Consider the following 26,919-nt stretch of genomic DNA (forward strand, 5'->3'; position numbering starts at 1 on the left):
CTGACTCACACGAAGGTCGCGCTGAGTTTAAACCTCTGTCTTTGTGTGTGCATCCTTGGACTTGGTGTCGCCTAGAATATGAAACTGGAATTGCTATTTTCTTCAAATTGGCTAGTAGAAATCTGTTGCTAAGTTTCTATGAATTCTTTCTCCATCATCAGCTAATGATAATAAACCAGGCCATGTGAAATCTTCAAAATGTTTGCATATGGAGAGGAAAATAGTCCTTCCTAGCTGTTATTAGCAAAAGTTTTAATGCTATTAATGATCTATTTAATGATATTAAAATCTTACAGTACCTGAGGAAGATGGAAGAAAAGACCTAGTAAATCTGTTAACTGTTCATTTTCTGTCTTCCACTGAGGAATGCTCTCAGTCCCAAAGTGGCCCTGGGGTGCGTCATGTCTTGGGGCAATGACAAAAACCTCAGAGGGATTAGACCTGTGAAAATGTGCTCACTTCTTTCCACCCATCTTAGTGAACCTTGGTCAACAGGGACTAAATGAAAAAGCAATCTTTAGGAGGTTAAGAGTCTCCAAATACCAAGTTAGTGAGGGTTTACAAGGGCTTGTTTGAAGAATTATCTAAAATTTGATTCCATGTAGGAACAAACTTTCCACTGTACCCAGCTGCTTTCCCCAGTCTCTAAGCATCGACTTCAGCCCACACTCTTCAGGATCACTCAATTTGTCAGGGCAATGGGGCACCTACGTGGTGGGATGTTCCTGGTAATTAAGGTTTATAACTGCAGCTGTTTTGATATCTTGGCTTCTAACCTTACGCTGATGGGGAAAGCCATCCTTAAAACATCTGGGGGCCTAGCTGAGACAATGGCATGGCGCCTGCAGTCATCTTGTGTAATTTCTGGTGAATAGTAGGGTACATTTAAACAGTTCTAATGGAGCGAACAATACTGTTTTAAAGGGCTCTGATCATTACTTATCTCTCAGCTGATTATAGGAATCTTGTTGGAAGCGTTCAAAGGGTTTTTAATTTTGAATCTCTTTATGTCTTCAACCTAGTGATGACACTAATTTCCCCGACTGCCTGTGAAAGGAAGCCTAGTTTTGTCCTCAGACGTTTTTGTTCCCTGTGTCATGTCTTTTGTGTATGCAGATGGAGCTGATTAATTCCAAGGACTTTGCCACATTAAAAAATAATTTAAATAACTGGGCACGGTAAAGAAAACTAAGTGTTTCTGTTTAAGGAGAAAACTACCAACAACATATGCACGCGCGTGCACACACACACACACACACAGATATGTACTGGATTTTTATTTCTTCTAAACGGAAATGATGCCACTATTTCATCATTATGTACATATGATATTCCATGTCCTAGAGATTGTAAGATTTTCTCAACTAGCCACCTTTGTTTGTATTTAATATTCACTAAAAATGGAATAAGCAGGGTCCATTCAACAAATGCAACGTAAGTCTAAAATGCTGTGAGAGCAGACAGGCACTCCCCACCCCAGAGCCAGGCTTCACCAGCAAGGTAAGTGTGCAGGAGAAGCAGTCTCTAAAGAAAATACAGCATTTGTTTGTTCTGTAATTGTCACCCAAAACACAAAACAAAACTCATAAAATGCCTCACATATGACAGATTTCTTTAAACAAGAAAAGTGCATCCTGTAACATTTGGACAGGTGTCTATAATTGATTTTGTTTGACGCTGTGTCTTCTGAAGTATTTATTTATGACACTCACATAATAAACCATGTGCCTTTACAGAATATTTGATCACCTGTGTGAAGATCATTTCTAACTCTCTGACTGGGTCCCCAAACTCACCCGCCTTCAGCTGGCAGCACGTCCTTCAGTGTGCGAGGTCCTGGTGCTGTGTATCCTCAGCAGGAACTCAGCCTGCTGCCCAGCTGCCATTGCTGCCTCTCCACTGAGGGCCACATGTGGGTGCCATCTTGCCTGGCAATCTAGGCCAGTCTTGATTGACATCTAGACCCTGCCAATCAGAAGCTTAGGGCCAGGACATTGTTGACATAATGGATCCCACATCAAACATCATGGCACATGAGAGGCCCTGCAAAGACAGGAGCTGCTACCTGGAGCCCATCTGAAACCTCACCTAGGCTTCCTGCTATCTGACCCAGACTCATACTCACCTCCTCTCCACCATCATGCTGATTATTTGATTTCCTGATATCTTTCCAATACTTTCATTCATTCTTTTAAGACACCTAGATTAAATTTTGGGGTTTTATTTAAAAAAAAAAAAAAAAAAAAAAGGTCACTCTGCAGTTGATGTACTCCTGTAAGAATATGTAGTAAATAGGCAATCTTAAATGCCTTCTACCAGAGAGTTATCTTATAAGTGCATTTTGAAGTTATTTGTGTTATCAATAATTAAAAAAATAAAGTGGGACATAATGAAAATGTAGAAAAAATTAAAAATAAAACACTTCAGACATTCTTCGAACCTGAGGCAAATTCACAGAAGAGTTATAATGCAGCACATTGGCGTCACATGGCAATCAGAGAGGAACTCAGAGCTGAGAAAGGACTCAGGAGATCCTCGTAAGTAAGCATAGGTCCGTGAGTTGGAAGCTTACTGAGAGTTGGTGGAGGTCTTTGCTTCCAGAAGTGTGATTCATGTCCCTCAGCATCAGTATTACCCTAGGAGCGTCACTGCAGAATCTTAAGCTCTAACCCAAACTTGTAGAGGCAATAGCTGTAGTTAGAGTCGACCCCACTCAGTCTGCGGCACACTGTGGTCTGACCTGATGCTGCAGATCACGCCCTGTGCGTGAGATGAGATGGTCTGCGCCTTCTCATGATGCTGGACTGAAACTGGAGCTCCAACGCCACAGTGGACAAGAAGGGATGTAAAAGAATATTAAAACAACTGGGAAATCAAAGTAGAATCTATAGTTTATAGTTATATTTTTCCTGGCTACCCAGGAGTGTTTCATATTCCTTAATATCCAAATCCTCCATTGTCTATGTAAGAAGTATGGATCAAAAATAAAAAAAAAATTGCTGCTCTGAATAAGGAAATTGAGCTATTTTCTGCATATTGGATCCAATATGTCATTCAAAGTTTCACTATTTATTCTCTACTGATTAGATCATCAAGAAAGATTTTTAGAGAAAATCTGAAAGATCACTCATAAGTGCCTTCTACCATTTGTGGTACTCTCAGAGATCAGATGTCCATTGATCAAAAATGACCCCAGGAAACTGATGGATATTTTTACCTTGTGGCAAAGGCAAAAACACAATCCAAGGTTTTCATGTGGTGGATGTTTTTCTTTCTCTGTGGGTGCTGGAATATGTGTGTGTGGGTGTGGGCGAGGAAAAATTTGAAAAGAGTTTTAGGGACTTGTGTTAAAGTACCATGCTTTCTGGGGTTTACATTAGAATTTTAAAAATCATCAGCTAAGAAGCTGTAACACACAACAGTGAACATTTAAGAAATAATAGGCTCAATTTCTTAGGACCTCTTGGCATACAGGGAAAAGAATGGCTTCAAGATGGCTCCCTTTCCCCATTCTCTATTCCTAGAGAATACTGGCTCTTTAAATTGGAAATGAGTGCTATCTATTTATTTATCTGAATATTTCAATTATTTGCATTTGCCCAAAGCTTCAGAGTTTTCAAACACATTCACATTTAATCAAAGTCTTTAGTTTTCATGACAATTCCATAAATGTGCTCAATCAGGTATTATTTCCACCCTGAGAAATAAGGTAGGCTTGTTGTTTAAATTCTGGAGTTGGATGAATACTGACTTGTGTTGAAATATTTTCCCTGAGATTTTCTCATGACTAATACCTGATGCAAACACATTGCCCATTGAATCACTCAAAAATATTTCATGGGCCCCTGCCAGGGGATGGCCCTTTCCTGAACACTGGACTAGACTGGAGATTCAAACTTGGTCCTTGAGTTCATAGAACCTACATACACGCAGGTATGCAGTCAGACTTACTTTAAAGCATAGTCCACCAACCTTGAAGTGTGCTCTTTTTATTATATCATGCTACCTTTAAGACTTAGAACAGTGTTAGTATAGATCTCAGGGGCAAGTATCTTCTCATAATCATATTTTCATTATTACATTTCAGGTTTTTACTTCACCTAATTTTTAGTTTATATCTCAAAAGTATGTTGATTTCAAATTTAGTTTCTTAAATAAGATAGAAATGCTGAAAATCAAATTTCCTAATTCAGCATTCTATGCTGTCCTATGACAAAGGAATTCAAAGAAGCAAAGAACACGTCCTGAGTCCTTGGTGTAAGTCACTGCCCTGCGACTGCATTTACTGCAGACCCTGGGGCTTCAGTGTGTGCTGGTGCTACAGTGGATCTCCTTATTCTGCTTGCTAAAACTCTGGTACTGAACTCTGACCTTGCTTGCTCTGCATCGCCACCTTGAAGCAGACGCATGTAGACAGGAGAAGGTCGCTTCTCAAGTGGTTCTTGAAGCTCCACAGCTTCCCCATTGCATTGTTTAGCACAGTTGGGACTTCAGCTGCGTTGGGCAAGGTAAGCACTATCAATCTCTCCACAAGTTCATTTTTCATGATAACAGAAAAAAAAAGCTTTTTATTTAATATCGACTTTTATGAACCTAGCATATGTAACTTGCTACCTATTTGTCCACAAGATTTATGAGTGATTGATGACACGTCTGTGATTTCCTCTCTTTCCTGTCTGGAGAAAGTTGTACTGTTTATATCTTACACATTTCATGTTTGAGCATATCACAGTGCATATTATTTTATTTTATTTATTTTATTTTTTAAAATTTATTAGTCATAGATGGACACAATATCTTTATTTTATTTATTTTTATGTGGTGCCAAAGATCGAACCCAGTGCCTCAGACATGCTAGGCAAGCGCTTTACCACTGAGCCACAACCCCAGCCTGCCACAAACCCAGCCGCATATTATTTTAGAGATTGCTTTACAAAAAATATCAACTGATACTTCAAAAACTAGTGCTTCAGGTAAAGAGTTAAAATTGTACTTGACAATGTATTTCAAGGACAGAAATGCACAAAAGAGGGATTCGCTAGTTTTCTAAATACTCTTAAAAATATAGTGTGGACAGTGGTCAAAGTTTAGTTTTTCTGCAAACATTTAAACACATGTGTTAGAGTAGAATGGTCATAGTTTAAAAAAGGGTTGTCAAACTTTTAATTCACAGAACCAAATAATAAACAATCTAGGATTTATGACTTCATCTTTGTTAAAACTTCTTTAACTTTGTCATCATAGTACAAAGAAGACAGATAACACAGAAATGGGTGTGACTATGTTCCATTTCAATTTTATTTACAAATAGGCGGTGGTCAGGGTTTGGCTCTTGGGTTCTAGTTTGCAACCCTGGTTGAAGACATTGCAGATTCTCATGAAGAACACCACTTAGGTTCTCTGCAATCCTTGAGGTAGGGAAGCGTGGGTCTATTCCCTCGGTGGGGACTTCATGTGGGCCAGCTCCACCCAGCTGTCCTGGGTGGTCTACAGAAACCTCAGTCAGAGCCTCTATGATTGTCAATTCTGAGATGATTCTTAACCATCTTTCTTCCTTCAGGTGAAACCGCCGTACACCCTAGTCACATAGGTGTTATCTCAGCAGTGAGGAGGAGACACAGGCATCAAGAACTGTCGGGAAAACACACTAAAAGAATCTCAGAAAAGTGCTCATTTATCTTTCTTTAATACTCCCAGGGACCCTGTGTATCTATTCCTGTTCAGCTCATTTACTTTTTATTGCATCTATTTTAATTGGACAGCTAAAAAACAGCTTGGACTTTCATTTTCTTTCCAATAACTGCTGTTTAATCTTTTTTACAGCAAAGAAATTTCTCATCCTATCTGCTTAGGACCAGCCCATGAGAGCACTTGACAAAGGGACTGGCCTGAGCCAGTGCCGTAACGGGAGTCCACAGGTTCGTGCATGGTCCTACATGACCTACGCATCACAGGTAAATTACTTACTCCACCAGAGGCTGGGAGGCTCTGCTCGTCTTGTCTCTCTGCATCACCTTAGGAACCGGGCCTGGCCCAGCCATCCTGTTCCCACGGTGATGGACAGAGTTGAGATGAAAGAGCTCACACAGTCTTATGAGACAACCTGCCACCTCTCTGCAAACAGAAGGAAGGACAGTTATGAAAAGAATGCTGAGAAAGGAAAAGCAGAATGGAACTTACACTTGAAGACGATCTAGTTCTCAGATGGTCTAGTTTGACAAGATGTAGGATTTAAGAAAGTGGGATGGATCCATTAATCCACCATACCTGTGTGCCCTTAGAATTTCTCAAACCTGAACAGTTAAGCCGTATACATTTCACCTTAATGGCTCATAATATCAATCTTAAAATACTTTTTTCCAGTGATTAAAGTGATTCAACATGACCATGGAGTCCTCACACATGTATTTTTATTTTCTATTTATTTACAAATAAATAGAGATTACAATCTCTTTGCTTTCATATACTACTATATGACAAAAGCACATATCAACTCCCTGAAAACCAGAGACAAAAACTATCTGAAGCAAACATCAGATGCAATTTCAGATATTGACAGAAATGAGGTATTGATGTGCAATTTTCATTAAAATTTTGCACAGAGCACAAAACTATGCATTTTCAATGAGACAACATATTGATGAATCATATAATGTCATAATGTCATGTAATATCAATGAGTACTTATTAAGTTAATTTAACTTCTTTTGTATATTTTATGACTACCTTGCAAAACTTTAATAGAGATTTTGTCAATGTAAACCATTTAAATATTTAACACTGGTCATGGATAGGCATGATTCAGCTTTCAAAGAGAACTAACAGCGTTAGATCTTGCACTACTAAACTATAGTTCCTTGTATTTTAAAGCTCTTATTTTGTGAAAGACAATTCATAGTCTGACCTGATTTATTACAATGATTAGCATAAGTATATGGTCTATGTCTTTATTTTGTTTTGATTTTTAAATGAAACAAATGTGCTATCATCTTTAGGCACAGAAGGAATATTTTGTCATAATTTCATGTATCTGGCTTTTATTGTATAAAAGGTAGAGTTTCCATAATGTTCAATGGATAAAGTTGCTATGAAATTCAAGATTGCAAAAAGTTTACCTTTCTGTTACTATTAATGCTATTTGATTAATAATTAATTTTCATTTGCATTCATTTTTATTCTTGGTTTTATTCTTGAGAGATCTTATTGGTTTTTCTCTTGTCTGACTGGCATCCCTTTTTAAAATCTGTGTGTACATATGTATATTTAAATAATCTTATTGATATAATTTTGTTTCAAATATCATGGATAAAATACCATGTTGTGGTATATATATGCTTTTTGTTTAAAAATTTACTTGAAGTGCCCTAATATTACACTTCCAACATTAACATTTTTATTTGCTTTGAATTGCTCACTAACTTTCAGGGAAATAATGAATTGTTGTATATTATATCATGAATAAAAAAAATGCAGAATTCCAGAGTACATATTAGTTTTTGTATGAAAACTAATTGCTGCACCTTTACCAGTATAATCATTACATACATAAATGATTGTGGAATACTTACCTCAGTTTGCAGCACCATTCCCTGCCTAGATTTTTACATACAACCTACTGGACACCTGTATGGCATGTCCCAGAGAAATCTCCATCCTCAGTGCAGTGAACACAAAGCTTTAACTTCCCACTCCCACACCCTGTCCCTCTTTGAGGAGGTCCTGACTCTCTGGCTGGCATGTCCACTGGACTTTCTTGTCCTTTGTCTTCTTGACCGGTTTTTGCCAGAAGCCTGGGGGTCCTCCTGGATCTCCTGGCTTCCTCATTCTCCATTGCTGTCACCAGACTCTTCCTGCTTCCTGATTCCTCCCTTAATCCTTCTCGGTCTAGGCTCCAGGCACTGGTGAATGATCCAGGAACATAGCCATTGGTCATGTCACCTGGTTACCTACAGCTTTCTGAGACTTCCAGTCAGGTAAAATTCAGGGACTTTGCTCTTGGAAGATGCCCTGGATCCTTCCTGCCTCAGCCTGGAAAGCTGTGTTGCCTCAGCTAGTCACCCTCTCACTCCACATCACACCCTGGCTGAATCTGATCCCTCCAGGGAACAGAGCCCTTTTCAGAACTGTGGTCTTCATTCTTGAAATAAAGGCTAACTTGACCAGGCTTCCTTTAGAGTTGATGTTAAATCCAGTTGAACTCCACTCTTTCTTCTACTGCACATCTTACAAAATATTACTGCATATTAATTCCTGCACAATATGTTTGCCAGCATTCCATTATACTATGTCATTAATGGAGAAAAGAGACCAGGGTCTTGGTTAGCTGGTAGAGCCTCAGGGCCTAACAGCATCAGGTATGTGGGTAAAATAATAATCGGGTGAGTAAGCTTGTGAATTGCTTTACTTAAAGATTTACAATTTTAGGTGACTCTGAATAATGGGTTATTTTTCACAATCATTTTAGCTGTTAGTTGCGAGAGAATACCACTGTTACAAATAGTCATACACAGCTAGAATTAATCATTCTTTCTGTATATGCACAACATGGTTTGGATTTTGATCCTCCAAACTCATAACATGTTAAAGAATAACCCTTTGGCATCCGCTCAGATCCCTGGTGTAGCCACGTAAAGCAAATGTCATAGTGCAAGATAGAGACATACCAGAAGCAAGGAAGTAAGACCCACATCCTCTGGGGACTGTAGAGAATTTAGAAAAAGGAATTGTGTGTGGAAGGGATTTTTTCCAAAATGATAAAGCTGACTAAATGTTGATCTGTTCTTCATTATCACCACAGGCCAATAATCCCAAACAATGTGGGTGATAATATCGTCCTGGGGCAGGGGTTCTGTTGGTCCAAGATCTGAGCAACACCATGAACAGAGTTGAGTTTTTATAGTGCACATGCATCTTTTAACTTAGCAAAATAACTTCCTTATCCTTTAGTAACACCGTTCAATACTTGAAACTTAATTCCGACAATTCACTATTACGTGGTCAGCTCCTGTCTCAGCAAGAATTAGATGTGTTTTTAACAGATTGATTCATGAAGGTTTGAAGGTGGGCGTAGGTCATGTGTCAAAACAGTACTCCGCACACCTACTTTCCAACAATATATTTCAAATAAACGACAGTGGCATAGTGGTTATAAAATCTAAATAGTAGGATTCGACTTGCTCCTTTCCATGACTACCTAGAGCTTCTATTTGTTTTGAAAACTTAAAATGGTAAAACAGACTTAGTGCTACAAGATGTAATATTTTTTGTTTGGAAAGTGTAAATTTTACCTAATGTGTGAATTATTTTCAAAAATTGAGTGAAAGTAAAACCTGTCCTTCCTTTTCACTTGTCATTATTATTTTATTTTGAAACTCAAGCACAATTAAGAAAATAAGAGGCTTCATATGTGGTATGATTAAGTAGGTATTTAAATTGCACCTTCTGTTGACATATTGGTTTTATTAAAATCCATTTACTATCTACTGGATAATTATTTGTCCAACATTAATACATTATCGTTGCATTCAAAGAATCAAACTTCAGTCAGCTAGTGAGATATCGAAAGGACTAGAAGAAGAGTTGTATTTCTTTCCTCTTTTGTGCTATAGTTAAATAAATGAGTACCTTTATTACATTTATTGGTGTAATAATAACATCTACATAAAATATTGTAAATGAAAGAATCTCCCTCTGCACTTCTTTGCTGGTTGTGGTATTGTGGCTGGGCCACTTCCTGGTGACTATAGAAGTTGTGTGGCATGGGGCAGGATGTGCTGAGGAGCCATCTACCCGGGGTGGCCGCAGGCTGGGTATGTCACTGGCACTGTGTGCTGAGTGTCAGGCCCACCGTCCCTGAGCCTGGTCTAGCTCCTTCCTGTGCGCCCAGGCACACTCCCCCTCCGAGTCCCCGTAGGGCTCCAGGGGCCACCCAGCCGGCCAGTCAGTCAGAAAACCTGGTAGAAGCCAACAGGTCCCACCCAGGCATGAATGCCCCGCGTGCTCTATTAGCTCATGACTGGATGAAAGTAGAAGGCCCTTGAGAGAACTCCCCGTGACCCTGGGGTCAGTGAAAATGGTGTGCAGCTGGTCTCCCGCCCCTGGTGGCCTCAGAGCCTTAGCAAGAAAGGCATCACCCCTGGAGAAGCCCCCGAGACTCCTGGGCCGAGGTGCTGCCCAGCTTCCGCGTGCCTCACCCAGTCACTACATCTGGCTCCTGTAAGGAGGGGCTCGCCGCGTGCAGGCAGTCGGGGTGGCGGGTGTGGAGCTGAGGAAGGACTCCTGTGAGCGAGGTTTGCTGGGAGCTGGGAAGGAGGGACCACAGTCCAGCAGCTCCCGAGGATCCCTGACGCTCACTTCACACTTACATACCTGAGAATGTGGTTGAATTTTTTCTGAAGCCTGGTAAGACTGAGTGACTGGCCAGCACCCAGAAGTTAAATGCCACCTTTCTGAATGCCCGGGAGTGCCCGCGTATTGTAGATCGACCTCACACATCACCTTCGTCAAGAAACATGGCCCATTAACTTGAAAATGAGTCTTGCACATTATCGTCTCCCTGTCTGGCTTGCGATTTGCCTGAGGTTAAAGATCATATCCTCTGCATCCTCTGCCCATGTCCCATGGCACCTTAGAAAACATTTGTACCTGGCCATTTCATCATTTATTTACAAACACAAATGTGTACTACCTCGGTGTCACAGTCCATTATGGGCCTGTGGATCAATACAGCAGCGTCTAATTGAACCGAGATTTGTTAGCAGATACAGAGAGAAGTCGCAGGGGGCTGAGAGCCCGGGTCCAGCCGGAACTGCACCGGGAGGAGCTGCCCTTCACCTGGAGGTCCAGGCGCGCTTGCTGTGGCAGGGGTGTCAAGCACAGCGCAGAGCAGTTTGTTGGAAGTGTACAATGGCGAGCTAAGAAGAGAATCTCTCACACCACGAGGAGAAGCCACCAGAGTGCAATAGCTTAACATTTGGCCAGAGAAGACTTGCAACCATCACGCATGAAAATCAAGAGGTTTGACTCTTCTTTATTATGCACTGTATGCACATGTATGGTGTCTAATCTCAAATTATTATTCAGTGTCAAAGCAGCAAGTACGACAAATCTCCAGGCAGAAGCTAGTTTGTTTTATTTTATTTATTTATTTTTGTGGGACTAGGGATTGAACTCAGGGCTTCAATCCTGCTAGGTAAGTGCTCTGCTCCTGAGTGACACCTGCAGCCCTCAGGTGCTAATTTGTTAGCATTCCTCATCCAAAGGCTCCTTCCTTCCCAGGTTGGCAAAAATGATATCTGCAGAGATTATGGAATACTCTTATTATGGAATAATATTATGGGATTAGATCACATTAATTTTCAACCCACGGGCTATGTGTGCCCTGCAGGTGGACTAGAAGTGAATCCCCGGCTTGGTGACTGACGGCTTCACTTAGCTGGGGATCCATTTAATCCCCTGATGCCACCCTCTGCAGGTAAGCTTGGCTGCCCTAGTCTGGGTCTGTTTCTGCCATATGGCTTTGGCCGTCCTAGTAGCTCCACAAGAAATAAAGAGACCTGCATTTCTAGAGAGCTGTGCCATTTATGCTGGGGCTGACTGATTCAAACCTAGCTGTTGTTTTTACTAACAAACAAATATGATTTTAATTGAACATGCCAATATCATGACCATTATGAAACAATGTTCAAAGGTAAATTTTGGGAAGAAAAAAGTTCGTTAAGGCAATGTAATTAGTTTAACTTAGGTGACATAAATTTTATGCAAACATAAAGCCGATAGCATGAGTGTATCTCAAAAAATTTAAAAGTTCATGAAAATCTTTTGGTTATGCTCCTTGGAATTTTGTTGACAGAATAGAACATGATGTTTTAAACTATGGATCACTAGGATTTATCTATGAATCAAAAAATGTGTAAGATTTTGTATACCTGACTTAATAATATTTTACTACCAAACTTATTTTCCAAATGTAAATTGAAGCTCCTAATTGCCAAGCTCTGCCAAGTTACAGATAAATCCTGGGGGTGAATAATTTATGCAAACACAAAATGCAAACATTAAGGTGTTTTTTTTCACCAGAAAGCCATTTAGAAATGAGTAGGCAGTTATCATTTTCCCCTTCTGAGATAAGGAACTGCATATTGCATTCAGAGCATTCAGCAGTTGTAACAAGTATAAAGATTAACTCAAATTTATCTGTCTTCCTTGCAGAGAAATCAAAGCATTTACTATTTATTTATTGATATAATGCTCTTTTACAATAAATGAAGAACTAGATTTGCTGTATATACTACCTTGTAAAATTGGACCTGGCCAAATTAATATGGCTTGCACAAGTTAGGAATCATAGGGCAGATAATGTCACTGAAATCCACCAGTGAAAAAGCTTCAAGTTGTAAGCATACCTCTGTATGTCAAATTTAAATTTTGCCACATGTCATAATGTAGCTACACCCTTTCAAAACCCAGTGGATCTTCATCTGTAGACAGTCCAGAATCATCATTTTTTGTCTTCATTCCTGCATTTTTCCCCAAGCAGCATTCACCCCGCTTGGCTTATTACTTTCAGGAAGCCAAGTAACTCTTCCTATTGAGCACTGGAGTAGAGAGATCAGGAGTATGTTGTGTTATATTGATACAGTAAACCAGACAGCTCTTGGAGACTTTTCTACTGTAGGTGATTTTTTTGTTTTGTTTTGTTTTGAGGGACCACATGATAGGTGCTGAACTGTAAGACTCCATGTCTTACAACATGAGCCAAACTCTTGCCATGTAAGCACAATAACTCTACAGCTATGTGTTTGTCAGCTCTTTGTTACTGTGGTCAAGATAACTGAGAAGAACACCTTAGGGGAGGAAAAGTTTATTTTAGGCTTTTAGTTTCTGAGGTTCAGTTCATGGTCATTCAAATTCATTACTCTGGATCTGAAGTGAAACAGAGCATCATGGCAGAAGGGCTCAGCGGAGGGAAACTGTTCCATTCTCAGAGGAAGCAAAGAGAGAAAACAAGGATCCAGAGACAAAATAGAGCGTAAGCATGCCCACCATGGCCTAATTTCTCTAGCCACACCCCGTCTGCCTACAAATTCCATAAGGAACAGCTGTCCTTTCAAATTGCTCATATGAATTAATCCACTGACTGGGTTTTAGTTATCATAATCTAATCATTGCACCTGTGACCATTCTGCATTGCCACGTGAGTTTTTTAAATGATACCTCATATCCAAACTGTAACAAGTTACTTGTCATTTTGCGGGGAGTTTAATTTTATTCAATAATGTTTGTCTGTTGGTTTGTTTAAATTTTGGAATGGAAGTAGAATGACCGAATGTGCATTTCTCCAAATTCAACATCCTCTGGAGGAACTCATTGGTTGGTCCCGGTTGCTCAGTGGCAGCCGTTTAATTATGTATTTATCAAGAGGCAGAAAGTGGGTACTAACAAGCACTTGGTAGAGGTAGCTACATCTTCGAACCAGGAATGCTATATCTACCAACCAGGTCTGCTTCTCTGGTGGAGGTGAGACACCCAAACGTCAATAAAGCCCTGACATTGAATTCCTTAGCTCCAAATCTGTCCCACAATGAGCCCAACTGTGCTGTTCTCTCCCACTAACCTTGACCCTGGTTCTGCCTTCCACGCTGGCTCACTTGTAGTTTTATTTCTTTTCTTTGAGCAACTGGCCTCTTGCCATCCCTCTCCAAATTAGTTCCCTACTGGGTTTTTATATTCTGCTCTTGGCTACTCAGCTTCGTTCCTGACCAGTCCCATCTGATCTGTTTCTCTTGGCACCTGCTCCACTGAGAAAAAAATTTTAAAAAGAGATATATTTCCCCAGAAATAAGAATTTTACAAAAAATTGTTTATTAATCAGTGAGAAAAAAAAAACTTGTTATTATCTAAGATTTAGTTGAAATGTGAGTTGAGAAGAAAGATTTCAAAAATTTCATTCGAGGTGTCAAATATTTCTACCTTGGAGAAACAAAAAACTGAATTTAGGATTTCTGATTCCATATTTTTCTCTACCAATCAATAAAATGGCCATAGCCACATAGATCAAATTCTTTCACTTTAAGAACATTTACCAAGCACCTATTTCATGCAAGACCCTAGAGATAACATTTCAAATGTAATGATCTCAGTCTTGGAGTGCAAATGACATCGTGCTGCATAAAAGACCTCCAGAGGCACAGAGTCACCAGCTTTTATTGTGGAATATTTGTGGACTCTTCAAGAAAATAGAATTAGTTGCTAAATCATGAGAGACAGCCTGTCAATGTCCAGAGAGTCACAGGCACCCAGGATGAACCAGAAAGGACGGTGTCTCCTGTTTGGCAGAGCCTGTCCTAGGGCACGTCCACAGAGCCCAGCATGCTGCGGTGAGAACCCAAGCAGACTGACAGGCTGGCAGGGCAAGGAGCAGACCTCAAACGCCTCTGAGAAGCACGTAGATCTAAAACATCCCTGCATGTGGGCTTGTAGGCGCCACGCCAAAGGACTGCCCCTGGGGAAACTGTCTCCATTTAAGCGTGACAGCACAGTGGATTCTTCTATGTTCTTTATGCTAAAGATATCATGATGTGAATGGTCCACACAGAAAACCACAGAATAAGGACACACAGAGTTGATAGAGGACTTTATGGGACAAAGGAACAGGATGAGCACGATGTGTCCTGTGTTTCCCAAACCAAGGCCACCTCTGGGATGACCGCGGATGGCATCAAGGAGTGTTTTTCCAGTACTCCATTTCTCAGTTCTGCTGAAATGATGGGTTACTACGAAAATCCCTGGAAATAATTTTGGAACATCCTGATGAGCTGTGTCTTCGAAAGGTCCCTTTAATACTCCTCCTGCTTGTTTTCTGTTCTGCATTTGTTTTGTTTCCTTTTTCTTTCTCTGAGTCACAGTCGTAATGTCTGCACTTGATTCTACAGTTGACATCAGCTGCGATGCCATTTATTGCAACCTAATATGCCCTTGTCCCTTCTGAAGAAGGAGGTACTTTGGCTGATGCCCAGGCTACTTGTGGCTGATGCTGTCCTGGTGGCAGTTGGTGATGCCAGCTGAGTACTGTTCTGAGATTACTTTTGTCTGATGTTCAGATCTGAAATATCTCCTGCCAATGCCAAAACGGTTGCTGACCAAGTAATAGGCACTCTTTCCTACTGTCTCCGTCACCTCCAGCAGGAAAGCAGCCAGTGACCCAAGGTGCTGAGAATGTGGAGGGTGTGGCCATGCCTCTTTTGATTCTCTCTCTCTCTCCTTAATTATTTTTTTTTCACATCCTTAGTAGACACAATAATGTTTTCCAGGGTCCTAATTTCTTGAACCTGTAAATCTTGTCTTATTTTGAAAATGGTCTTTTCAGATGTGTAAATTAAGGATCTCAAGATGCAGAAATCATCCTGGATTGCCCAGGTCAGCCTAAATGCTATCTCAAGTCTTTGGAGGCGAGAGGCAGAGGGAGGTTTGACAAGACAGAATGCAACATGAGACGGAGGCAGAGATGCTCAGCAACCAACAGGAGCCTGAAGAGGCAAGCGACAGAATTTCCCATGAGCCTCCAGGAGAAGCACCGTCCTCCAACTCCATGATGGCAAGCCAATGTGCCGATTTGGGACTTCTGGTTGCCAGAACATAAAAAATAAATTTATTTGGTTCCAATTTACAAAAGTTACGTGATTTGGCACTTGCAGACACAGAGAACGAATGTGACCATTCTGTGACCCAAGCCGGAGTTCAAGAGGTAACTTTGATTAGAGGTGGGATCTGTGATGAACTCAAATACCAAGCCGTAAAGGAAGAGGTGGGTTTTCTGATTCTGTTGTGAACTGGAAGTTATTTTAAGATTAAATCTAAGAGTAATGATCACAAAACGATGCCAAATTCAAAGAATTTTAGAGTATTATCAAATATAAATTGTAGGCATCACGTTTGAGTAGATAACGATCTTATTTTTTATTGCATCTCAAAAAAAATCACTGGTTGTTCAAACACAAATAATAAGAAAAGTAAATAACTAATGTGTATGTACTCATGTTCTTTCAAAATGACCTGTGGGAATTGCGATGATCACTGTTCACTCGGGAATATTTATTATAAAGCTGAGCAGTGATCTGTAGTTTGTAAAAAAGAAAAAATGCTAAGAAGAGAAGAACCCTGAAATCATTCTCAGTTCCACCTGAGGAGTGTCACTGTCATCAGTGTGGTAATTCACTGCCACGTGCAAGGCAAGCAGGTGGAACCCAGGGGACCAGGCCTCTGTCTGCAAGGACTTCGTCTAAATCAGTATGATTCAGAAATGTAGAAACATATTTTAAAAGGACAGAAATTTAGTAAAAGAATAATAAAAGAAAGGAAAAAAATAGATGAACTATCCCCCCGAGGAGGAAGACCTGACCATGCACACTCAGCGCTCACTTACAAGTGTCCATCCACCCGCTGGAGCCTAGAGAGGTCACCGTTTGTCCTGTAAGGAAGTCTCTGTAAGTACAGTCTGGGGAAATGTCACTGGCACTTAGTAGTGGCCAGGAGATATAGCTGTGTTGAGAGTCCCATTCGGAACGTCTGGAGAGTAAGTGATAAAGACTCTGGGCATGGGACCCAGCTCTGGATCACCTGGACCACCTGGATCTGGTGTGTAGTTCCTGTTCCAGTGCAGAGGTGGGCTCCAGAGGCAGGTCCTCCACTGGGGACCTGGGACACAAACGGAACTGATGTGCATGTTAAGGATCTCGAGATGCAGAAATGGTCCTGGATTGCCCAGGTTGGGCCACGAAAGTGCAAATCCTCACTAGACACAGGATCTGATGGAAACTCAATCTTGAACTTCCACCCTCCGGAACCGTGAGAAGTGAATGTCGCTCAAGCTGTGCTGTCTACAGTGTTTTCACAGGAGCCTGGCTAATGCTGCAGGTCGGCATGGTCTGAGTGTGCAGTGGCAGGGGAATTAAAGAGAGATACCTCGGATCTGATAAATTTGCTCTAGTGCTTTTGCCTCTCTGTTTAGAAGTCAGATCCATGGAGAAAAAGCTTTGCAATTCCCATGCGAACAAAACTATGTGGGACTGAGGATGCCATGAATAATCAGAAATGAAGTGGCTGGGGAAAATTATTGCCACAAAACACTGACTGCATGTTTTATGTTGACTACATAACAAACGCCAGGATGTGCCTTAGGCTCCACAATACTCAAAGGGAAGCATCCAGCCTAAGAAAATATCATTAGCTCTGCATTCTCAGGAGCGTTAGAAAAGTGCCAGAGAGACTCTACAGTGCTGAGGTCTGGAGTTCCTAGAATTTGCCCGTTTCACATTTATGTTCTATGCTCTGTCTCAGACATGCATGGTGGTGTACAGGAGAGTCTGCCATACACTGAACAAGCTTCCTTCAGATCCATGCTTGCAGGACAGGTACCATGAAAAATTAAGTGGAGTTTTGACATTGGTCCTTGACTTGAGAGAAGGGTGGCAGCCTCTAAGGCGTCTGAGTTGTCTGGGTCCTGGCTTACCCTGCCAGAGAGGAGACTTGGCAGATTGGTAATTCTCCAAAGAAAAAACGCCAACAGTGTACTTCCTATAATCACCTGGTTCTACCCTGACCATAGTAAAAGAAAGAATCCCCAGGAAGCTCATGAAGAAACTTGCAATTTCCTCCTCTTTTCCACAGGGAACCTTTTACTTTTCAGCAGTTGGAAGTGCAATACATTTAAATATATGAGCAACTTAGGCACCAAACTGTGGTTCTGAGAAAATCAAAAGTGGGGAATGTCCACTTTAATTTCCTATTATGCACATGAAAGGCCAATCTTCATACAGGCATAAAGCATCAAAAAATATAACTTCTTGGGATGAAAAGCAAGCAGAACTTCCCTTTAAAAATTTCATTAAGTTCCATTAAGTCCATGAAACCTGTGTAAAGGCTTGACATGGGGATCAGGGAATATCAGAGAGTTCATAGTGTGTTGAGGCTACAAGTAATATATTGCAAGGTAAGTGAAAGATAAGTGTTTGGCATGTTTGCTACTTAAAACACATTGGGTTACCTCCACACCATTCACCAAGAATGTACAGACTGCTTCTTGGTCGTACAATATATGGGAAAAATTTACATGAGTCTCAACACTTGATAGATGTCATTAAAGCAAAATTTCAGGTTGGTTAGTTTGGGAATAGTTTTCTTTTTCAGATTTTCATGGTTTTGAATGGCAGGGGAAGAGGAAGTACTTGGGATTGATACTGAGCAAGTTTTACTCCATGCATGTATGATTACGTCAAAATGAACCTCAATATTATGTTTAACTATAAAGCACTTCTAAAAATCTGTTTAAAAACCATACTCTATCTGAGGTGCAGATGGCAAAGATTTCCCCATTCTGCTGACTCTTTCTTTTCATGTTCTTCATTGTTTCCTTTGCTGTGAAGACGATTTTTAGTTTGAATCCATCCCATGTTTTGATTCTTGATTTCACTTCTTGCACTTCAGGAGTCTTGTTAAGGAACTTAATTCCTAAGCAGACATGGTGGAAATCTGAGACTATTTTACTATTTTTTTTTCCTCTTGGGCGCAGGGTCTCTGTTCTAGTGCCTATGTCTCTGATACACTTTCAGTTCATATTTGTGCAGGGTAAGAGATAGAGGTTTAATTTTAGTCTGCTACATATGGATTTCCAGTATTCCTACAACCATTTGTTGAACAGGCTATCTTCAATGCATGTTTTTGGCGCCTTTGTCTACTAGGAGATAACTGTATTTATGTGGGTTTGTCTATGTGTCTTCTATTCGGCATCATTGGTCTATGTATCTGTTTTGGTGCCAATACTATGCTGTTTTTCTTACTATGGCTCTGTAGTATTTATTATTTAAAGTCTGGGAAAATGATGTCTCCTGCTTCATTTTTTTTTTTTTTTTTTTTTTTTTTTTTTTTTTTTTTTTTTTTGCTAAGGAACACTTTGGCTATGCTGGGTCTCTTATTTTTCCAAATGAATTTTGTGATTGCTTTTTCCATTTCTATGAAGAATGTCATTGGGATTTTATGTGGAATTGCATTGAGTCTGTATAATGCTTTTGATAATATGGCCATTTTGACAATATTAATTCTCCCTATCAAAGATCATGGGAGATCTTTCTATCTTCTAAGGTCCACTTCGATTTTGTTCTTTAATGTTCTGTAGTTTTCATTGTAGAGGTCTTTCACTTCTTTTGTTAGACTGAGTCTCAAGTGTTTTATTTTTTTGTGAATGGGATAGTTTTCCTAATTTCTCTTTCAGTGGTTTCATCACTGATACTTAAGAACACATTTGATTTATGGGTGTCAATTTAATATCCTGCTACTTTGATGAATTCATTTATTAGTTGTAGAAGTTTTCTGGTGGAATTTTTGGCATCTCCTAAATATAAAATAACGTCATCAGAAAATAGTGTTAGTTTGAGTTCTTCTTTTCCTATTTGTATACCTTTAATTTCTTCTGTCTAATTGCTCTGGCTAGTGTTTCAAGGACAGGGTTGAATAATAGTGGTGAAAGAGGTCATCATCCTTAGTCTTTGTTCCAGTTCTCAGAGGAAATTCTGTCAATTTTTATTCATTTAGAATGATGTTGACCTTGAATTTAGCATGGACAACTTTTACAGTGTTAAGGAATGTTACTACTATCCCTAGTTTTTCTGGTGTTTTGAATATGAAGGGGTACTGTATTTTGTCAAATGCTTTCTCTGCATCTATGGAGATGTTTATATTATTCTTAATTTTAAGTCCATTGATGTGATGAATTACTTTTATTTATTTTCATATGTTGAACCAACCTCACATCCCTGGGATGAACCCCACTTGATCATGGTGCACTATCTATTAATATATTTTTGTATGCCATTTGCCAGAATTTTATTGATAATTTTTGCATCTCTGTTCATAAGGGATATTGGTCTGAAGTTTTCTTTCCTTGATGGGGTCTTTGTTTGATACTAATTTCATAAAATGAGTTTGGAAAGGCTCCTTCCTTTTCTACTTTATGGTATAATTTGACAAGTATTGGTGCTAATTCCTCTTTGAAGGTCTTGGTTGAGAATTCATCAGGTCTGGACTTTTCTTAGTTGGTAGGCTTTTGATGGCATTTTCTATTTCATTGCTTAAGATTGATCTGTTCGAATTATGTATGTTCTCCTGGTTGAGTTTGGGTAGGTCATATGTCTCTAGAGATTTGTTGAAGTCTTCAAGATTTTCTATTTTATTGGAGTATAAATTTTCAACATAGTTTCTAATTATCATCTGTATTTTGGTAGTGTCCATTGTGAGATTTCCTTTTTTGCCATGAATTTTAGTAATTTGAGTTTTCTCTCACTTTCTCTTCACTAATGTGGCTAAGTATTTATCAATTTTATTGACTTTTTCAAAGAACAAACTTTTTGTCTTTTTCAATTTTTCTAATTGTTTCTTTTGTTTCAATATCATTGATTTAAGCTCTGATTTTAATTATTTCCTGTCTTCTACTGCTTTTGGTGTTGATATGTTCTTCTTTTTCTATGGCTTTGAGATGTAGTGTTAGGTCTTTTATTTGTTAATTTTCTATTCTTTTAATGAATGAGCTAAATGCAATGAACTTTCCTTCTAGCACTAGCTTCATGATGTCTAAGAGATTTTGATATGTTTTGTCACTATTCTAATTTATTTCTAATTTTATTTCTAAGCATTTTTTAATTTCATCCCTGATTTCTTCCATTATCCAATCATCAATCAATAGCACATTATTTAGTCTCCCAGTATTATAGTAGTTTCTATTTTTTATTCTATCATTGATTTCAAATTTCATTCTATTATGATCTGATAGGATTCAGGGTATAATCTCTTTTTTTTTGTATTTTCTGAGAGTTGCTTTATGGCATAAGGAATGGTCTGTTTCAGAGAAGAATCCATTTGCTGCTGGAAAGAAAGTGTATTTGCTGTTTTATGAATGAAATATACTATATATGTTTGTTAAGTCTAGATTATTGATGTATATTTAGTTCTAGAGTTTCTTTGTTCAATTTTTGTTTGCAAGATGTATTCAGTAGTGAGATACATGTGTTAAATTCACTCAGTATTATTGTGTTGAGGTCTATTTGATTCTTGAAGTTGAGAAGGGTTTGTTTGATGTAAATAGATGCTCCACTGTTTGAAGCATAAATATTTTATAATTTTTATGACTTGTTAATGTATAATTCCCTTAAGTAGTATGAGGTGTCCTTCTTTGTCCCTTCTAATTAACTTTGGTTTGAAGTCCACTTTATCTGATATGAGGATAGAAACCTCTGCTCTTTTACACAGTCCATGTGAGGAATGTGTTGTTCCCAACGTTTCACCTTCAGTCTGTGGATGTCTTTGCCTATGAGGTGAGTCTCATGGAGACAGCATATTGTTGGGTCTTCTTTTTTAATCCAATCTGCCAGTCTATGTCTTTTGATTGTTGAGTTTATGCCATTAATGTTCAAGGTTGTTATTGAGATATGATTTGTGTTCCTGGTCATTTTGGTGTAGTTCTTGTTTTTAATTTGAATTAGTTTCTTCTTTGTTTGAATATTACTTTAGTGTAATAGTCCCTTCCATGGTTTTCACTTTTGTTTTTTTCATTTCATCTTCATGGAATATTTTGTTCCATGAATATTCTGAAGTACAAGTTTCCTGAATCTGGATTCTTTTAATTTTTGTTTAACTTGAAAGGATATTATTGCATCTTCAATTCTGAAGCTTAATTTTGCTGAATATAGGAGTCTTGGTTGGCATTATTTTCTTTCAAAGCTTGTAATATGTTATTCCAGGACCTTCTAGCTTTGAGGGACTGGGTTGAGAAATCAGCTGAGATCCATACTGGTTTCCCCCTATATGTGATCTGATATTTTTCTCTCACAACCTTTAAAATTATATCCTTATTCTGTATGCTAGTCATTTTTATTATAACATGCTTTGATATGGGTCTTTGCAATTCTGCACATTTGGGGTGCTGTGAACCTCTTGTATTTGATTTTCCATTTCATTCTTTAGATTTGGGGAATTTTCTGATATTGTTTCATTGAAAATATTGGGTTCCTTGGTTTGTATCCCTGCACCTTCATCTATCCTGATAAATCTTAAATGTGTTCTTTTCATGTTATCTAATAATTCTTGGAAGTTCTATTTATGGTTTCTTAACATCTTCCATCTATGGTCAACTCTGTTTTCAGGATTATATATTTTGTCTTCATTGCTTGAAGTTCTGTCTTCCAAGTGGTCTAGTCTGTTGGTAATGTTTTCTATTGAATTTTTAATTTCTTTTGTTTGTTTGTTTGTTTCCTTCATTTCAAGGATTTCTGCTCAGATTTTTTTCACAATCACTCTTTATTTATTGAAGTGCTCTTTTGGTACCTGTATTTGCTCTCTAACATCTCCTTTACTTCACAGATCAGTTTCATTATGAAAATTCTAAACTCCTTCTCTGATATTTCTTCCACTGTGGTATTGATGAATTCTGTTACTGGAGTATCTGGGTTTGCTAGGGGCAATTTGTTTCTTTGCTTTTTCAAGGTGTTTGTGTATCAACCCAACTACCAGTATGGATGTGAGGCAGTATATTTTCTTCCCTGTGGAACTTAGAGTGTCCCTGAAGGTTTCTAGTACCTCACTGTTTAAGGGGAGACAAATAATGCCAACAACCAATGCAAACAATTACAGCATTAAACCAAATAAATCCTGCTACAATATCTACAATGTTAATTATCACATTAAACAGAAATGATATGATTAGTTATTTTCTATAATAAAAACAGCAAGTGTGCAAAATGGTTTACACCATTTTGAGTGGACTAGGAGAAAACAGAAGTGATATAGGTTATGATGATTATAAGAAGAGGAGACAGAAGTAAAAGATTAAAGGAACAGTGAAAAAGAATGATAGAGATTGACTATTAGCAGAAGAAAAGAGAAAATCAAGGGAAACAGGTAGGAGGAACATATATATAAAAGAAAAAAAATTAAAATGAAAATAAAAATAAAAGAATACAAAACAAAATTAAAATATACTAATCAAACATCCTACTTCACAAAAAAGGAATCCATGTAAAATAACTGACTTCAAAAATGGTATGCCTTTACTCCATGTACAAACAGAGAGACAACATGTATTCCATTTGTTTACAATAAAAAAAAAATTCTAGAGATGAGAAGAAAAGATAGGAAAGTGTATAAATGTTCATATATTACTAAGGTCACAATTAAATTGTGAAAAAAAATTTAAAAAAAGATAGAAATGAAAAAGAATCTTGATGAAAACTTTCAAAATTCTTTCCATTGGAGTTCAAAATATTCTCAGCTCCTCTTCTCAGTAAATTTTAGGTGGGGTCTTCTGGATTGCTGGAGTGAGAGAGGTAATCCTGTATGCAGAGTTCATGGAGGCAGGATTTAGGCTTAGGTGAGCTCTGGGTTCTTTGCTGAATACCAATTGATCTGGTTCCATTCAAGTGGTGGGGGAGCCAATTCTCAGTCCCCTACATCACCTGCAGACTCCATGTTTCCTGGTCTGGGTTCAGTTCAAACAATTTCTTCTACTCCAATTCCTGGCCAGATGTGTCTCTCCCAGCCAGTCCTGTAAGTAGTCGGAGTGGGAGGTGGGTAGAACCCGGGTAGATTTCCATGACCAGTGTCCCTTACTTAAACCTCTCTCCACCTTTGATTTTCTTCTGGTCACTTAAGTACAATCTATGTCATGCAATGTGATTTTACTGGCCTGTATTTCAGGTCAAACTCAGGGTGGTTAGTAATCATCTTCCTCAGTTGCTGGGCCCTGAACCGCAGTTACAGAATGGTTCCTTCCTTTGTCCTCTGCACACCCCTGGAGAGATGGTTCATTCTTTCCCCACCCTCCGATATTATGCAGAGTCCTTCAGTTTTTGGGGCACTGTCCTTGGTCTCTAAACACTCTGGACCCAGAAACACATCTGGCTTCCCCCAAATGGGGATTCTTTTAATTACTTATCCCTCTACTATGCTCATGGAGGGTCGACTCTGGCTGGAGTTTCCAGTCTCGCTATGGCAGTGGCTGTGCCCCTGGGGATTTTTTTCTTGTTTTACTGTATCCAACTTTCTTTATCCCGGTCTGCTTTGAATGTCTATTTTTAGGTTCCAGGAAAGTCCCCTTCTCCCTTTTATTTGTTTACCCACGTTGCAGAGAAACTGCCTGTCTGCTTTTTTGCTTTGACACCACAGAGCAACCAGGAAAGCAACTTCCTCTTTTCTGCCATCTTGGATCTCCCCCCAATGGTTCATGTTTGAAATCTCAGTTTCCTCTTCTAATTTAGTCTAACTTAAGTAGTTCTGGAAATGTCTCACTCATGCCTTGATTGTTCACTGTTATAGTAAATATTTAACAGGCATCTAATGCATACCAGATGCTAAACAGATGCAGCAATTGGCAAAGGAATATTAAGGTGAAGAAGATGAAGGACTTGCTTTCAAGGGGGTCACTCTCTCTTACTCACAGGAGATACCAGTGTGATGTGAAAGAATTAAGATTTCACAGGAGGGGTAATGGTGGTGGAGGTGGAAAGAGTTTAGACAGCACACATCTGTGCTTGGAGGTACAAAGGAGAAAACAACTTCATAGGGGAGGAATACTTCTAGGGGCATCTTAAATATTCCTTAGGAGACACCTGGTGACATTCACAGCAGCAGGAATTCTGTGCAGAAGGACACCAGAGGAAAATGAGCCATCTGTCCCTACCACTGGTGGCGGGGTGTTCTTGATCGCAGGTGGACCAGGGGAAGGCCCTGGGGGCGTGCTGACAAGTGTTCCCCTACTGCACTGACAGAAATTTTGGAAGGCTACTGACAGACTAAGGCATGAGGCTCTAACGGTCCAGAACTCAGGGTTTGCTATGGAGACATAGAAGACTTGACAGATATTTAACCTCCCTGTCCCCATGTCTTCATTTAGAAAATTTTAACGGAGATACTTTCTTTTATGAAGATTAAATGAACTCACATCCATAACATGCAGAGAGTTGTATGTGCCACCTCTCAACTGTCCCCTTGTCTTTTCATTTCCTTGAATCTTCATCTGGAGCCTCACTTTCCTGTAACCACCTGCCCAGATTTTTTTTCTTTTGAGTCTTGTGCCACAAAAATGGTGGATGTGTAGTAGGAATCAAGCAAACATTTGATGATGGATTGAATATGGATTACTCTCAATCTTAGTTGAAGATAATATTAGGCAAAGATGATTAGTTAATACAAGGAAAACTCATTTTCAAAATCGAAAATGAGGCAAGTAACACGTGTAGATACCTATCAGTATGGAAATGAGGTAAAGGAAACTTAGTTCTATGAGACATCGACGTTAACGTTATATGGATTTTTTAAAGGAATTTCAGAAAATAAAACTACTTTACACAGGGAGAATTGTGTAAACTTCCATGGGCTTTTCTTGACATCTGATGCTTTAAATTTCTTTCCATCTGTATATTTTTGACACTGTCTCCTTACACACAAGAAAAGCCAGGCCCAAGCTGGTTCTTGGGAGCCAGCTCTGTTTACCTGCCTTGGGTACCAACCACCTCATCACCTCCAAAATGGCGTAGCAGCTCTGTTGAACTGTGGGAAAGAAGTGAAATCGATTCTTCGCAGCAAACGTTTATAACAGTTGGTTTATTGTAATCTCTATTCAACTTTTAAAGAGTGCAATATATACATTTTAAGATGATGTAAATGGTAAATTTAATTAATTTAATCAAAATATTTTTTTTATTGAAACAGATGAATGTTCTAAAAGTTTGTTGATTTTGGAACAACTTTTTAGGTTTGTTTTGGAAGTAAAAGTATCATTTTAGCCAACATAAAAACAGCCCCTAAAATCTTTAAATGTTTGCCTCCACATTTTTTAAACAAATTCCAAGCATGGCAAAGGACATTTTCCTGAACAGCATGTTTCCTATTAACATTATCGGACTGTAATGACTGACACCTTGGCTATTGCTACATATATGTTTCCTTATTTATCACTCACACATTATTTACTTCTTATAGTTTGTTTTTCCCACTCTGGTGCAAAGTTTTATAAAGCTAGTAGCATCTTCTGATCATACTAACCTTTGGAACAAATAGTAAAATTCCTTTAAAAATGCATTAGGTAAGGAAGATAGAACCCCGTCCTCGGTTTAAGCCCTTTCGTCCCCACAAAGGGCATCAGTGATCCTTCAGCACTCAGGAGCTCACACAGTTGTTGACTTCCAATTTGATTTGCAAATTTCCTTCCTCACCCACTCCCAGGAGCCACAGAATCCTATTTCCATTGTACAGTTTCTTTTCCAGGCAGCTTGAGCTCTGGGATCCATGCAGAGCCAGGGAGTTGGGAAGGGCTTCTCTCAACCTCACCAAGCTACTCTTTTCATGGGGAGCAGATGGGGATGAGGGACACCAAGAGGCTTCGAGGCACAGAACTTCCTGACCAACTGCAGGAAGAAGGAGGAGCTCCCTACGGAAGGAAAGCATGAAATATCCCCACCCTTTTCTTGGAGAATCATGCCACACTCTCTGTCAGATCTTAGAGGACAATGGGGACACCACATAGAGTTCATAAATCATCCTATTCACAGGGGGTCGGGAAGACATTTGGTTAGGAAAGGAATTGTGTTTTCAGAACCAGAGGAACTGGGGAGCTTTCCATCAACTCCCTCCCCATGAATTCTAGTCACAGGACCGCAGAGCCACACTTCCAGGGAGGGCTTCCGGAGCCGCCCAGCCCCCACACTCAGGAAGGAGGCTTGCACCCCCTAGACCTCCTCTTACCTTTACAGGGAGGCCCTGTGACACTGACCCTCTTTCTCCATGCAGGCAGGCTGTCCTAGGGTGGCCGGGCTATCCATGGCAAGCGTTCATGTGGGACACACTGTCCTGAGCACACCTTTAACACAGGAACTAGAC

General features: G+C 39.4%; 1 long non-coding RNA gene across 1 annotated transcript; it reads right to left on the reverse strand.

The window, feature by feature from the left end:
* Positions 1-4,911: 4,911 nt before the first annotated feature.
* Positions 4,912-26,919, reverse strand: LOC124985087 (uncharacterized). Its single transcript, XR_007108803.1, has 3 exons — positions 26,785-26,919; positions 5,968-6,114; positions 4,912-5,631 (listed from the first exon to the last, which is right to left on the reverse strand). It is a non-coding gene; the product is annotated as an uncharacterized LOC124985087 (long non-coding RNA).

This window comes from Sciurus carolinensis, chromosome 5, assembly GCF_902686445.1.
Source record: "Sciurus carolinensis chromosome 5, mSciCar1.2, whole genome shotgun sequence".
Lineage (NCBI taxonomy): Eukaryota > Metazoa > Chordata > Mammalia > Rodentia > Sciuridae > Sciurus > Sciurus carolinensis.